Source organism: Pan paniscus, chromosome 6 (assembly GCF_029289425.2).
Source record: "Pan paniscus chromosome 6, NHGRI_mPanPan1-v2.0_pri, whole genome shotgun sequence".
Taxonomy (NCBI): Eukaryota; Metazoa; Chordata; class Mammalia; order Primates; family Hominidae; genus Pan; species Pan paniscus.
This window is the reverse complement of record NC_073255.2, coordinates 56,119,549-56,133,568: the sequence shown is the minus strand read 5'-3', so window position 1 is coordinate 56,133,568 and position 14,020 is coordinate 56,119,549. Positions and strand designations below refer to the sequence as shown.

The following is a 14,020-nucleotide window of genomic DNA, read 5'->3' as shown; positions in this document are numbered from 1 at the left end:
CCACAATTCCCAGCTAATTTTTGTAGAGAGGGGGTTTCACGGTGTTGGTCAAGGCTGGTTTCAAACTCCTGACCTCAGGTGATCCACCTACTTCGGCCTCTTAAAATGCTGGGACTACAGGCGTGAGCTACCGCGCCTGGCCCCTCAGGCTGCCTTCTTTCAACACCTCCAGGGCCTGTACAACTGGGCATGGTGCACAGGTCAGCCATCCTCCCTATCAGGCATCACCTCAGATTCCTCCATTCCCTGGTGCGTCAGCTCTCCACCAAACATGTCATCACACTGCTGTGTTCTTAGCTCAGACGAAATCACCATTGGTGTTTTATGTTTCGCAGTAGCTTTTGACTCTAGTCTCACCTTCATTCATTCATTGCACAGATATTTACTGTGAGCCTGCTACTCACCAGCATTTTATGCCCTGGGAACACAGCCATGAATATGACAGGTGAGGTCTCCCTGCAACTCTGACACGTTATGTTCTAGTGGGGGAGATAGAGAGTAAATAAATAAAGTATAATTTCTGGAAGTGATACTGAGTTGGAAGAGAGTTGCAAGGGCTGCAGTTTTTTATAGGCGTGTGCCACCACACCCAGCCAAAGGCTGCCGTTTTGGATGGGTTGTCAGGAGAGCTTCTTTGAGGAGGTTTTGCTGTACATGTACGCCTCTCAGTGAAGAGAGGAGTAAGCCATCTACTGTGTACAGCAGTATGTGCACATCTCCTGCGGTGGGGCTGAGCTTGGCGTGTGTGAGCAGCAGGAAGGCAGGCAGTGTGGCAGGAGTAGTGGGGCTCTGGGGAGAACGGCTGGAGGTGAAGCAGGAGAGATGGGCAATGGAGAAGGGGTGTGGAGGTTTATAAAGTTCATGAGATGCCCTCAGAAAGTTTTGGGGAAAGGCAGGATGTGATCTGAGCCTACCCTCCCTATCCCTCCAGAGAAGTCATGGCTAAATGCAAGTGCCCTGTTATTGACCTGCCTGGAGTCCTCTGAGGGTTTCTGCCACCTCTGGGATAAGATCCAGGCTCTGCCGCCTGGTCCCTGCACCCTTTCCATGGCTGCCCTGCTGCACACTGTCAGTCCCCAGCTGCAGCTTACCTGCAATCCCAGTTCTTCACACATCCCACAACCTTTCCCATCTTCTCCTGTAGCGACCCTTCCTTCTGCTAGACATGTCCTTATCCCATTCTGCAACACATAGCTCAACCAGTGCCTTGGAATTGTCCCCTCAGGCCACTACCCTCTTTCCTAGAAAGAGCATCTGCTCCACGAGCATTGTATGTGAGCCTTTCTCATGGCACAAGCCTTGGTGTCTTGCGTGTTTATCTGTGTTTCCTACCAGTGATGGACTTGCATCAGGGAGGGATCCTGTTATCCTCATTTGTGGATGTTTAGAATCTATCCCAGATACTGACCCATGGAAGATAAATAGTAAATGTCTTTTGAGTGAATGAAAGAATGAATACAAATCATGTGATCTTTCTCCCTTTTTATTTTCAATGCAAACTTTACATATTATCCTGTTCTATAAATGAGATAGACAAAAGCCACTTCATAATTTATTTTAGATCTTTAAAAATAGTATATGGTCTTGATAGAGTGAGTGCCATCTTCCCCATGTGGTAGAGTTATGCATGATCAGTAGCTAGAACTCTAGAAAGATAATGGAGCAAGAGCAAAGAAAAATCCCTTTGGTTCCAGAAAATCTCCTGAAAAAGAGGAAGGCTTATCAAGTCCTCAAAGCCACCCAGGCAAAGCAGACACTTTTGGCGAAGAAGGAGCAGAGGAAAGGAAAAGGGCTCAAGTTAAACGACTGGAATCATTCCTATATGATTACTGGTGGCAGAAACGTGACAAGATGCGTCTCAGACGACTAGAAGTGAAACCTCATGCCTTGGAATTGCCAGATAACATTCCTTGGCCTTTATTGTACGCATTGAAAGGATTAATGGCATGAGTTTACTGGTGCAGAGAACCATGGCAAGACTTCGCCTAAAGAAAACTTTTAGTGGTGTCTTTGTAAAAGTCACCCCCCAGAACCTGAAAATGCTGCCTATAGTGGAAACTTATGTGATCTGGGTATTTCCACATCTGAAGTCTGCCTGGGAACTCATTTTGAAATGTGGATGAGCCAAGGTCAAGAATAAGACCATCCCTCAGACAGACAACACAGTGATGAGGAGCACCAGGGGAATTTTGGTGTCATTTGCTTGGAAGACCTCATTCATGAAATTGCCTTCCTGGATAAGCATTTCCAGGAGATCTCATGGTTTTTGCGCCCTTTCCACTTCTCAGTGGCCCATCTTGCTACCACAAATAGAGTGGGTTTCCTCAAGGAGATGGGCCCCACCTGGCTGTCGGGGTGAACACATCAATCAGCTCATCCACCAGCTGAACTAGACCCAGGTGAGGCAGGGCTGAAAACTGCCCTTGGGCTGACTTTTGATGGGCCATGCCTTGCCACTTAAAAGTGCTTTTTGCAGTTACTAGTATTCCTATTAGTAACCGTGAGATTGGGTTACTCTTTTTTTTTTTTTTTTTGAGCTGGAGTCTCACTCTGTTCCCCAGCCTGGAGTGCGGTTGTGTGATCTCGGCTCACTGCAACCTCCACCTCCCAGGTTCAAGCGATTCTTCTGCCTCAGCCTCCCGAGTAGCTGGGATTACAGGCAACCGCCACTGCATCTGGCTAATTTTGTATTTTTAGTAGAGACAGGGTTTCACCATGTTGGTCAGGCTGGTCTTGAACTCCTGACCTCAGGTGATCCACCTGCCTGGGCCTCCCAAAGTGCTGGGATTACAGGCATGAGCCACCGCGCTCGGCCGAGATTGGGTTACTATTAAGGGTAACTTTGAGATTGGGATGACAGAGGAGGCTGGTACTAATAGATGGGAGACCTGCTGGGAGCGATGAATGCCTGATTAGGACATCAGGCTATGCATAGCCTAAGAGTTATAAGCTTAAAGATGTTGAGTGACTAAAAACTGTATTGCTGTGGTCATTTAGATGGAAATGGGGAAGGAATAATATTAATAACTGATTTCAAAAAGGACTTAAAGATATGAATCATTTATTTTGCTGAAGAAATCTTAACTCTTTTTGAAATTACTTTTTATTGCTATTGTTATTACTCTTAAGTGCCACACTGCAGTAAATTTTTGTCAATGCAGTAGAAGCATGTGTTTTTGCTTTTTTGGGGAATTTTTATCAAGTATGTTCAAAGAAGATTATTTCCTGCTTTATCTTCAAAAGCTGGAAAGGAAGGGTCAAAGAAAAGACAGTAGGTTATGTTCATGGCAAGCACCTCTCATCACAGTCCAATTCCAAGGAAAAATTTCAGTGTTTTCTACATTGGCTGCCGCCTCGTCTGAAATCAGTACATTCCATGGAGGAAGGAGTCCTGCTTTGTTGTGTCATCTGTCCTAGGGTTTAATGTCGGTAAATGAGTAACTCTACCATTTGTCCAAGGGTCCCTAAGACTCCTGCAGTGATCAACCAAGCCCAGGGACATAATTGAATCTGGAGATTCCTGGGGCTTTGTTTTGAAAAAGACTTGAAATATACATAGGAAGAATGGCGCAAAAATAAATGTTCACTTGTCTCTTCAAAAAAAAATGGATATGGTTTTAACCATTCATTGAAGAGTTATACACTTTTAAACAATAGCTTGTTCTTTTAATTTATTTAGGGTAGTCAGTTATAACTGTCTTCACTAATTAAGTGTTGCTTCTAGTTATAAAAAAGTATATTTTGAAAAGAGCTACCTTATTTCCAGGAAAGTAATTTAAAAATTAGCAAACAAGTACACTATATTACAGGTAAATAAATAATACGTTTTCTTTGTTACAACGAATACACTGTGTCCTAAAGCTTAGCTTTAAAGTTTAATTTCATTAATCAAAACATTTCCTGTTTGCAGGTCTTACAGGAATAGACAGGGAAGATTTCATCAAAATCTGAGTGAACTTTTAGTGCTTTTGTTAATCTATCTGTTTTTTTAAAGATCAGATTATTTTACTAAATATTAAAATGGCTCTAGTGTATAAATTCTTTCATATTTGGTGTGATTAATGCCAAATATTAGCAATATTTTTAGAAAACATAATTTTAACTGAAATATATTTTATATATACATCTTATAAAATTATGTATATTTATATATAGGTTTATCTATAAATATACATAATCCCAGAATAAGTAACTTGGTCTCAAATGAAAGCATATTCAACCTAAACATTGAAGTGTATAAGCCTACTTTCTTATGCAGAATGAACCTTTGCATATTGCTTGACGGTATTCTGGATATACCAAATTAATTCCATGATTTATAAAATCGTGGTGGTGCTTGATACAGTTCAGTCTGTGTGTCCACTGTGTTCTATTCCTCTACTTTCTTTAGATATGCTATCGTTTATCCTCAGTCAAGCCAAACCAGAAGAATGGCGTATTCGACTGCATTGTTTGGTCTCTGTATTTAATGACTTCTACTGAGTGGAGTCTTGGTGTGATGTAGGTTTTATTGAGGGGAGAAGCAACTGTTGGAAAACCATCTTTGTATTTTTGTTTTTTGGCACGTTGTTGGGGACGTAATTCACTATTGCACACCATGTCTCCAGCATGAGGGCTGCAGGGCACTGGTTCTCTGGATCTGTCTTCTTTTATCTTGAGACATGGGAGCTTTGAATCTGGCTTTGCATCTCATCTTTGCCATGACCGCTAGGAAGCTCAGAGCCTCATCTTGCTACTCTGGAATGCAGGCTATGCAACAATATATGTGACACTTCCACTGGACTGGTTTAGTTTCTGCTCTTCTGGGCTTCCTCATTCCCTGTTCAAGTCTCGTGTATATTTTATATAATATAATAAATGAGTAAGGAAAATTAGTAAAGGAATCCTTAGCTCTGCTCTGGTGCTATATGTAAAATTCCATGTCTAAGAAGAGTGGAACTACTCACTTTAAGCAGTAAATCCGGGAAGCAGCTGTCAGACAGGAAATATTTTTGAGTAAAACAATATAGTGAGGTAATAAAACTTCTCATTAGAGCACCTGTCATCATTTAGCCAGTTGGTGACCTTCATCAAGTCTCACAGCTTCTCTGGGCTTTCATTTCCTCACTGGTGGTGGTAGTAACACTGGCCCTGCCTCTGCCTGGGATCTGTGAAACCACGTGACGCTTGCAGGAGTGCCCTGGAGGCCCTAGTAGGGCGATTGGGTGGATGTGGATCCGGGTAGTGGTGCTGCCCCCGGGCATCTTCCACGGTGTTTTTCCATGAGATCCAAACTCCTGAGTGAAAGCCCAGGCCCGTGTGGGTGTGGTCATTGCCTGTTCGTTGTGTTCTGAAATTGGACACAGCCTGTGAGTTATTGTGTGCACTGAAAGCCCCAGCAGTGGGCCCTCCTGACACACAAAGACTTGCTTGTGGCCCTGGGAGTCAGCTTTCCAAAGAGCCTGAGAGTGGAATGGTGGGACCCAGGCTCCTGCAGGGAATTTCATGGCCTGACCTTTTGTGCCTCGGCTCCAGCCCTTTATTTAGTGTGCTACAGTATATATAGATTGAGAATGCTGATTTGTTCTTTGCCAGCTAAAGTACCCAGGGCAATATGATGAGGAGTCAATTTAAAGGACTGCTGTCTTGGGTGGGCCCCCTGGAAACACTCCTGCCTTTGTGCTTGTGCTTGATAGTGCAGCTGCTACGACAGTGTGACATGGAATCCAGGGTCTCAGCTGAGCCACATGGCGTTCCAGAACACATTTCAGAAATCTTTTAACCATGGGTGTGTTAGAACAAGGAGTGAAAATAGAGACCAAGCTTTTGGTGGAGAGAAGGCTAGGTGCTGGCCCGGGTCCCCAGGCCTCTGGTTGTGAGATCTGGCCTTGCCCTCAGGAGCCGGACTTCTCAAACTCTGCACAATCTAAGGGACAAAGCAGGAGCTGGGCTGGAGTCTCATCGGTCAGCTGAGTGGCTGCGTCAGGTGGGGCAACATTCAGGGCCTGCATTGCTCCTGCATCGGCACACCACCTTGATGTGAGGTCATCGGAACCTCCTGAGGTGACACCACTGAGTGCCTGGCTCACTGCAGCCCCGTGATTCATTGTGAGTCTCTGCTCTCTACCCTAATCCCTGTGGAGCCCTTGTTTTTGCCAGGAGGAAGTGATCTCGGCAGAGAACTTTCCTAGTCGTGCCACTGGTCATTGCTAGAGTATGCTCAGTCCCCTTCTTTGTTCTCTTCCATGGGTGAACCCAGGCCTGGCCAAACTTCTGAGCATGTTCCTCCAGACCCTCAAATATGCAGACCCTCCCTCATGGGATGAACACGATGCGGGAATGAAAGACAACTGGTCTCACTGCAAGTGAAGGAGGCCCTGGAGGATACTGTTCCACATTGTTTCTCTAGTTTGGTCCCTAATAATTTTATAAAGAGAAGATAAAGGAAGGGCTGTATTGTGGTTGTTGATGAGTTTCCCAGAGAATGAATCTTAAGAGTCACACAATGGGTTGGATGTTACTGTCTCTGACTGTAACACTGATGACACTGCCCAGCAGTGCCTCGGGCAGCAGTTCCTCATTTTATCTTCGTAACAGCTGAAGGAGGTCGCTAGGATTATTCTTCTCAATTGCATCATGTATTTTAAACGTTTGTTTATACGCAAGGGAAGCTTGCATATTCTACATAGCAGGGTCAGAAATAGTGTAAAATATTCAGATTGATTCAGGCTTCACATGGATCCTGTGATTTAGTGTTTAGTGTGACTTAGCTTTCAGTAATATATGTTTGGGTAGCAGCTTGAACTATCCACAACGTACTTTTTAATTGAGTGGGGAGGGATACATAGAGATTGAAGCATGGTATAAGATGTAACTTTTTAAGTACTGTTAGAGCTTTTAAATAGTAATCAGCAACTGAGAAACCAGTACATCAACCACATTTATTCAGCCCTTTGATAAGGTCTGAGGAAGATCACGAGAAAATGTAACACAAATTGAAATCAGCTGCCCAAGGGTTGATGTTTTTCACCTTATGCAGTCCCCTTCATGAGGTCAGATGGTGGCTGTGGAGCTTATGAAAAAGCCGGTGTTCATAGACATCAGTGCATCTTGGCTGCTGGACTCATAAGAACTCAGTAGGCCACTTTCTAGAGAATTCTAGGTAGTCAACCATTCTAGAATCTGATTGAGAAGAGTGGTGGAGAGGATTGGGGGTCCACCTGTACCTCAAAGAGGATGGAAAAATGGGGAATGGAAAGAGAGGGAAGGAAGACAGATAACAAGGGTATATGTGCACATTACCAGGATGTTGTTTGAATGTTGGCCAATTTGTTTTGGTTTGGTTTAGTTCAGTTTTAGATTTGATGTTGAAGGTAGTTTTTGTCTATTTGTTGCAAGTGAATAGTGTGTTTTCCCTTATATACAAGTCTATATGTAGGACTCAATTTAGCACAAATAATACTTCTGTACCAGAAGGACTACAGTGTAATCATCGGAGGTCATACGCCTCTCATCCTTCCATTTTCTTCTAAAACAGTTGGTCACAGTCTCGCCTCATCTATGAACATTACTTTATGTCAGCCATAAAAGTGAAAGGGAAAAGTCATTATGAGCTGACATGGAGTGATTTGCCGTAATCATTGTCAATGAAGAGGGGACATGGAAATTGTTTATAGTATATATCTTTGTGCAAGAAAGAAGAGAAAATAAGAATAAACACATATTTGCTTTCTTTTGACAAAAAAAAAAAACAACAACTCAAAAAGGAAGAATGAGGATGTGTGGGAATGAGGTATCCAACATAAAAATAGGAATTAGATTTCTTTGAATATGGCTTGCTTATATAATTTTGATTTTTGAACTACACAAGTTTTTATATATTCAGAAAACAGAATAGCATCAAAATTGAAAAAAGGAAATTTTAAAGTTGAAAAACAGAAACAAAGGAATCTAACTGTCTAAAGTTGATAACACAACTGCCCAGAATAAAGACTTAATTCTGATAATTTTGAACAGTTTTCTGACCATATATCTTTATTGGAACATATTTTAAGAACAAAAGAAGTGGCAAATAACTGTTGAGATTTATCTGGTACAATTATAGTTGGTAATGGTGTTGTGTTGTAATTCTTAAATTATTTTGTAGGTATTGTAGGTGGTATAAAAAATAAAATACAATGATGTTATTGGGAATGGAAGTTCAAACTGTGGAAGAAGGGCTACAAGCAGTGTGAATTCTCTCACTCTCCTTTTCACTCTCTCTATAATTATAAATACAAAATAAATAGCAACGATACCTTTCCAATAGTTACACTAACTACAGTTTCCCACATGGATCCTTGGAGAAATGGCTGATTACAGATCTTGACAAGGTTGTGCCTGGGGTATCTTGTGCTAGAAAGCAAGAAGGTGTTCAAAGGCCTGTGGAGTACATCAAAACAAACCCAGGAGTAGGCTTGCAGGGCCTCCTGCTGGCAAGAGTAATCATATTAATAGATTGTAATATATTAAAAGATTCAGGAGTCTGAAGTGTTACTCAAATAGAATGTCACCTTAATAAATTCAGAAGAAATAATGCATTTTATTTATTTATTTATTATTTTTTTGAGACGGAGTCTGTTGCCCAGACTGGAGTGCAGTGGCCCCATCTCGGCTTACTGCAACCTCCGCCTCCTGGGTTCAAGCAGTTCTCCTGCCTCAGCCTCTTGAGTAGCTGGGATCACAGGTGCCCGCCACCACGCCTGGGTAATTTTTGTATTTTTTTGTAGAGACGGGGTTTCGTCATGTTGGGCAGTCTGGTCTCGAACTCCTGACCTCAGGTGATCTGCCTGCCTCGGCCTCCCAAGGTGCTGCGATTACAGGCATGAACCACTGTGCCTGGCTAAAATTATGCATTTTAAAAATCATCATTTTGCAACCTTGACCTGGTCAAGAATCATGTTTGAGTGCTAAAATCACCGGGTGAAAGATTGTTGGAGAATGAGATATTTATGCGTTCTCAAATATTATCTCACAGATTACTACTTATAAAAGAGAAGAAAACCATTACATTGGAATGATCTAGAGGCCAGCCTCTTAACCTACTGCTTAAATTGAACCCCTCCTGCTGGGGACAACCTGATACTATGTGCCAATATTATACCCTTGTATAATGCTAGGAGAAATCACCTATACTCCTCTGTAGTGTTCTTGCCCCAAAAAGCTTTTAATCTGAATTATGAAGAAACAGTTGAACAAATTGAGAGTCTTTTTCAAAACAGCTGCAGTGAAGTCTCCTCAGAGAACTCAAAACCTCCAGTCACAGAGCATGCGTATTGTATGATTTCACTTATGTGAAATGTCCAGAACAGGCAAATCCATAGAGGTGCAAAGTATTAATACTGGATCAGTGGTTGTCTAGGGCTGGGGAGATTGGAAGAAAAAAAGGGGGTGACTGCTAATGCTAATGGGTTTGGGATTTCGTTTGGGGATGATAAAAAGAGTCTAAAATTGTGGTGATGGTCCCGCAACTCAGTGAATATATGAAAAACATGTACAATATATTGAATTGTACAATGTAAATGGGCAAATTATATGGTGTGTGAATTATATCTCCATAAGGCTGTTTTTAAAAAGCCAATGTCATGAAAAACAAAACGAAAGCACAGGGGAGAGTGTTCTAAAGAGATCCAATAATGAAATGCAGTGCACGAACCTTGATTGTATCCTGGATTGAAAAAAAAAGCTGTAAAAGAGCACATAAGGACATCGAGGAAGTTTGTGTTTGAATTATATGTGGGATCCTATTTTCTTAGCTGTGATAAAGGTATTGAGCTTATGTAGAGACTGCTCTTACTCTTAGGAGACATGTGCTAAAGGACTTTAGAGTGCAGAACTGTTTTTTCAGCAACTTTCAAATAATTCAGAAAGCAAAAATGGTGTGTGTGTGTGTGTATACACATGCAAGTATGCATAGAAAGGGAAAATGGATCATGGAGTAGTTTGAGGGTAGTTCATTGTACCAATCTTTCAACATTTTTTTAGGCTTGAAAATTTCAGTTGCTTCTCATCACTGTGTGTTCAATCTGACAGATATTGGTTGAGTGTACACCGTATGTCTGGTACTGTGATCTGGGCATGCAGTGGGGACAGTAAACAATGATGTCCATGCCAGGCAATAATCTATGAAGGATAGAGAATGCAATATAGCTTAGAGATACGATCCCTGCCTTCAAGGATCTTGATATGGATCTAAATCTTGATAACTAGTGCTAGAAATAAATTCTAAGCAAATCTAAACTTTTGTAAGCTAGGAGCAGCTTTGTATGAGTCATTCGGCAGAGGTCATTTGAGAATGATCACACATGGTGATTTAGGTTGACACACCTTTGTATAGCTGGCAGCGTCCTGAAACGACAGCACAGAATCCTCTCTCACCAACAGTTCCCTGTAACACAAAATTGTTAACATTCAGCCTTCACCCCTGGAATATTATGAGCTAATATCGTGTTGGATATATTTTGTTCTTTGAGCTCCTAGAGTTAACAGCTATGTAGTTTACAGGAAGCAAAATACCTAGCATGTCATATACATTCTCTTGGTGTCCTTTTCTTAGTATATTTTACGTGTTCTAATTTGCAGGTTCGACCCCGGTCCTCTGCCACTCAGGTGACCTTTAACAGTTGCTGCTCGAGATGTTACTATTTAAAATTTAGAATGTATACTGTTATCTATTATTAGAATATGATTATCATTAAGTAGATTTAATAGCACTGTAAAAATCATCACAAATAGGTCAATTATTTTCAATAGTAATTTAAAGCAGGGAACCATAAAATATAACACATAATACCTTAGTTATTTTAATGAAAACTTAGAGGTATGTTTATTGGCCAATTCTTTGATGTGGCTGAGGCCCCTCTTTTGCGTGTGGGCAGAGCTGCTGTATCAGTCTTTTGGGCTTTCTAGCATAAGGGTTCTCAGTCAAGGGAGCAAGAGGGACTGAAATCCAGCCCATTGTCACTCAGCAAGCTGTGCATCCATAGCTTTGTGTGTGAAGGACTGCCACCTTTTTCCAGCTTACATAATACCTTAGTTATTTTATTTATGATGGCTTAGCCATATGGGTCCAATGTTTAAGGTTCAAGGACAACTTCGTAAACCATTTTAGTAATATATGAACTAAAAATTTCAGTTTGTTTTTTAAAAGTACCTGGACAATAAAAGATACTTGCACACAAATTTGAGAAGTAAATGCCTCTGTATTTTTATAATTCCTCCCACTCTGTCATTTTCAGTTTTCTTGCCCACACTCAATTAAATAATATTTTTTAAAAATAAAGATAGCCTTTATAAAATTTGTCCACAGCATTTTACAAAGTTTTCTTGGAACCATCGACTATTTTTATTTTCAAACTTTAATTTCATCAGTTTACATAATATTTAATTACATTTTATAATTATAATAGCATAGGCAACTGGCAGTAATAAATTGGTGAGCAAGACTTCTATGCTTTGGGAATTGTAAAGGCCACCTTGTAGGATGAGTTCTCTGAGTGTGTACCAGTCACTTTCTGGCTGCAAGGCTGTTTGGTGCGGGGTGGACACAGGCCCATCAGAAAGAGGGCAGAGCTGTGATTACCAGGCTGGCCAGCTGGTGGAGGTTTGTCAAGGGAGTGTCTACTCTGTATTTTCTTTCTTTTCTTTCTTCTTTTTTTTTTGAAATGGAGTCTCACTGTGTTGCCCAGGCTGGAGTGCAGTGGTGCGATCCTGGCTTACTGTAACCTCCACCTCCTGGGTTCTAGTAATTCTCCTGCCTCAGCCTCCTGAGTAGCTGGGATTACAAGCAAGCGCCACCGCACCTGGCTAATTTTTGTATTTTTAGTAGAGACAGGGTTTCCCCACATTGGCCAGGCTGGTCTCGAACTCCTGGCCTCAAATGATCTGCCCGCCTCAACCTCTCAAAGTGCTGGGATTACAGGTGTTTGAAAAATGTTCTTCTTCAAGCCAGTTCCTGGTGCAGTTTTCACAGCCAGCTCTGCAGAGGGTTTGAATGTGAGCCTCTGTGCCCAGTGTAGGTCTGGTGGCTCCTGGCAGCATTGTCTGGTAATCCAGTTGTTATTCTGATCAACAAAAGAATTGTAGGGTGGTGAAAGTGGAAAAATAAAGCTTTTATTGAGGAGCATAAGTAAAAGGAAGGTGTCAAATCGGAACAAAGGTGATTACGAAGAAATGTGGGTATTCTCTGCTTGGAGAAGAGAAGTTACAAAATTTATTATGTTAATAAAAATGTAATTAGAAGGAGTGACATTGGAATCTTTCCTTGTCTAATTTATCTTTGAAGGATTTAAGAAGACATGTCCATTTCTGGATTCCATGCTCTGCCCTCATCTCAGACATGACTCATCCTGTGAGAATGGTTTCATGCTCACCTTTCCAGGCATATGTCCTGTGGGAAGGATGGATGAGAGATTTCCAGGAATGTTTCATGCTTAGGGTTAAGCAATAGATTTTCTGTGTCTGTTTGTTGTGTTCACCTCATTGCCTTCCCTTTCAAGGATTCTGTTTTGGGGTTGCACGTCCTCATGTCACCTAATGGATAGTTCCCTGGATGGGGGCCCCCTCACTCACCACAGGTCACAGATAGCCTTGCCTTGAACACCATTCATCTGGATCCAATACACAGGAGTTCTGAGAGACAAGAGATTCACAAATGGGTTCAAAAGTTCCATCATTTAAACATGTTTAATAGGTATATATGCAGACTTGGATAAATAAATTATACTATGTCTATTTTAGAAAAAGATATGTTCAGAATGGGTCTTAACCTGGTTTATCTCAGTATCTTTTCCAAATCTTAATTACATAATGGGCTTAGAAAAAGTAAATTTTTGTTCAGACGATAAAGATTGTAAAGTTATCCCTGAATAAATTTGTATCTAAGGTACTTTTGTAGCTTTAGGGATGACTGAATAATTTTCTCCTTAAAAATTTAATCACTAGGCAACATTGTTGTGCCTATGCCCATTATTCTGTCTGAGGCATCTTTAATTTTTATTTTTTAAAATTTTGTTGTTAAAATATATTTCCTAGTTCTTTTAAATTAAAATAATTTGTATTTAGATATTTACAAAGACTGGGTAGATTGAGGAGTGTTAAAACTGATATAAACCAAAGACATTTTGTGCCATTACAAAATAATCTCCAAAGAATCATTTGTGTCCTATTTGTAAAATGGGGAGTAATTTACCACTTGTGTAATTTACATGCACTCAAAATACACATTTTTAGACCCCTATCCTCCGTCTTGTACCATCCAACTGAATGTGAGGTTGAATAACAAGAACCAATGGATCGTCTTGACAGTTTTTTTTAGGGGGCTGGCTGTGATTCCTGGGGTCTTCTGAAGTGTCTTGCTGGTGTCTCCTTGAGGAATGGCAAAGCCCATGGTCGGGACATTTTGCTGTTCTTCTCTTCCCTTCCAATTAAGTGTAGTCTTCCCCATAAAATCGTATCTCTTATTTCATATTCTAAAGCAACGGGATAGAGCAATATTATTTTATATGTAAGTTTTATGACATGAATCGTTTCATAACCACGGATGCACAGTAGGAGGAAAATTCTTTATATTAAACTCATATCTTTTGTGCCTCAAAGTGGTAGACTCTGTGTTACAATTCTGTGTGCAAAGCCTGTTTTGCTCTGTCGCCTGGGTTTGAGTGTAGTGGCGTGATCTCGGCTCACTGCAGCCTCCCCCTCCCCGACTCAGATGATTCTTCCACCTCAGCCTCCCGAGTAGCTGGGATTATAGGCATGCACCACCATGCCCAGCTAACTTTTGTATATTTAGTAGAGACGGGGGTTTCACCATGTTGGCCAGGCTAGTCTTGAACTCCTGACCTCAAGTGATCCACCACCTCAGCCTCCCAAAGTGCAGGGATTACAGTGCTGGAATTACAGACATGAGCCATTGCGCCTGGCCTTGTGTTTGTTGTTTATTTATTTTTAACTTAAGTAGAATAACGCTTCGGCGTCTTCTTTCAGCAGTAACTCAGCTGATTGG

General features: G+C 41.3%; 1 protein-coding gene across 13 annotated transcripts in view; it reads left to right on the top strand.

Annotated features, from left to right (window-relative positions):
- COBL (cordon-bleu WH2 repeat protein) overlaps positions 1-14,020 on the top strand; it is a 299,962-nt gene that overhangs the window by 54,920 nt on the left and 231,022 nt on the right. The window lies entirely within an intron of this gene.